Source organism: Thermobia domestica, chromosome 2 (genome assembly GCF_964235325.1).
Source record: "Thermobia domestica chromosome 2, izTheDome1.hap1.1, whole genome shotgun sequence".
NCBI lineage: Eukaryota > Metazoa > Arthropoda > Insecta > Zygentoma > Lepismatidae > Thermobia > Thermobia domestica.
The window spans coordinates 265,103,446-265,105,928 of record NC_137455.1 but is presented as its reverse complement, the minus strand read 5'-3'; positions in this window follow the sequence as shown (position 1 = coordinate 265,105,928).

The window sequence follows — 2,483 nt, the reverse complement described above, 5'->3', positions numbered from 1 at the left end:
ATTCCATTCGACATCTTCCATTCGACATCCTCCTCCAACTGGTAGGGTTCAAGGGAACTACCGTCCCAGTGTTCCTTGTGTTGGTTGTTCAGAACTAGACACACTATTCCAAAAAACGCTCCAAGAACGATCTCTCGCAATACTAAGCTGCTTTGAATTGACATCAAAGCAAACACTAGAGAAAGCCTATGAATATAATTACCTGTATTGATTTTACTTAATACATAATTTTACATTTCAATTGGTTGAATTGCAATGAGAGAAAATTTATGCTCGCAAGCATTTACTAGTTCATTCCATTGAAAACTTTCCTTTTGAACGTCGTCATCTATCCAAGGGCATTTCTCTAACACTGTTTTCAAGAGCATTTGTTTGTTGTTCCTGTCGATTACAAATACTGTGAAAAAGTCTAATTGCAGGAAATCTTCTTCTTCTTCCCATTTTGCTTCTTTTACCGTGCCGAGCTCCCTCATGAATTGATAATATCTCATATATGACTTCTTTCTATCAGCTCTATATTCTTGTAGCAATTCTTTATCCTGATATAATGGCTTCTGTATTCGTTCTTTTTATATACGTCCTTCCTTCACTGTTTTGAACACAAGAGATGTTTTCGTAATCTCTTCTAATTTAACAAATCGTTCTCCAGTCCACATATACTTCATTTCTTCAACATCAACATCGTCGTCGACGTCAAATTTTTTACGTTTTGTTAATCTCTTTTTTTAATCGTAATTTGCGAATGGCCTCTCTATATTTTGATACTTTAGGCTTTCTGGCCCCTAATACAACACTGTTCTCGCTTTGGCCATCCTCAACCACAGCGGGAGCGCTTCTCTTAAATATTTTTTATTTCCCATCGTGTTAAAACTGATCATAACTCAACAATAACTCCCGCAAATAAAAAATCGCAGTTTCCCAGGTAATGTTACAAAAACGCGGACGTCGTAGTAATTTTTAATTATTATTAACAATATAACCTTTACGGAAGATTTTATTAAAATCATGTATGCATGGGATTTCATTCGAAACAAATACTATGTAAATAGAGCAGTAAATACTCTTCCCTTGGTTTTACACATCTCGATTTAACAGATTTCGGAAGCAACTTAGATAATCGGGAGCAGATAATTCAGTTTGAAAGTCTTGATTTTAAAAAAAAGTGTTTAATTTACTGCATTTTAGTTTAGGAATGAGCTATCGGGCTTGAAAGGGCTGTATTAAAAATTTATAGCACATACAATAACAAATAATACATGAAAATATACAGAAGCTGTCCAATTTCATACGTACTATTACAAATGTTCGATGTGTCTTCTTTTCATTACACGAAACACACCTATGCGGTAGTCTAATTCGCCCTACACGCGCTCTAACATATTCCTTCTAATGGTCGTAAATGCAATTGTAATACGGTCCTGACGCTAGTCCAAAAATGTTGGTAGTGGAGGCCTATACACTATATCTTTCTCTTGCTCCCAAAGAAAAGAATTACAAACTCTCAGATCAGAAGGCCTAAGAAGCCATGGTAAAAGCACTAAATCAAAGCACCAATTAGGGATGATTCCATACCAGTACCAAGTACCTGGGAAAAACTTATATATCGTCTGAAAGCTCTTGCCATGAGAAGTAGGAAACCGTTTTCAAATCACAGGAAACCCGCAACTTGACCCTATAAGGGGCCGGTTTGTTGGTGTTTGGGACCCTATATATGCTATTCAACAGAATAAAAGTGAATGTTACGATGCATAACACGAAAGCGCCTTAGCCCATCATGTTCTTTTTTGGCTCATTGCTAGAATGTGACTTGATCAAGGGTTTGACAATATCTTTTTGCACCCTGAAGTACCCATTTAGTCAATGTTCCAACGAACTGTAGGTACAATGTGGAAGATGGTTTCTGTACCACTGGCTATATATCCATGAAACGAGGCATAAACATAATTCGGCATTGAAGAAAATATACTGTGGACGTATTCCTCTCCTAAGTACCTCAGTTTGTCAGTGTTGCCAACCAATTCTAAAAATGAGAAGTTGTAAAGCAGATTCTGTACGATGAGACGTTTGTACACCAAGCTTGGCAGAAACATCACACTATAGCAAAAAGACGTTGAGTGCTATCGTCTCCCAACTATCCTATTTTGTCAGTGTTGCCAATCAAGTGTAAATATCATAATGTTGCAAATGGCATGCGTGACATTGAACGAATATAGAACAAATGTAACAGAAGCAGCATTGGACAATGGAAAACATAGGGTCAATGTCTCCGTCTCCCATTACCAGCTATGCAAACATTCAAGATTTTCACATGACGTCTACAGCATTGGCGGATATAATTAGACTGCGACCCATACTAATTTGTAGTATGTTAGTGTAAACCCATAAGCACCCATATTGTCAGTGTTTCCAAACATTCTAAAATACATTTTCTCGAAAGGTTGCCTGACCATTACATGCATATACTAGAGACAAAACTTGGAATA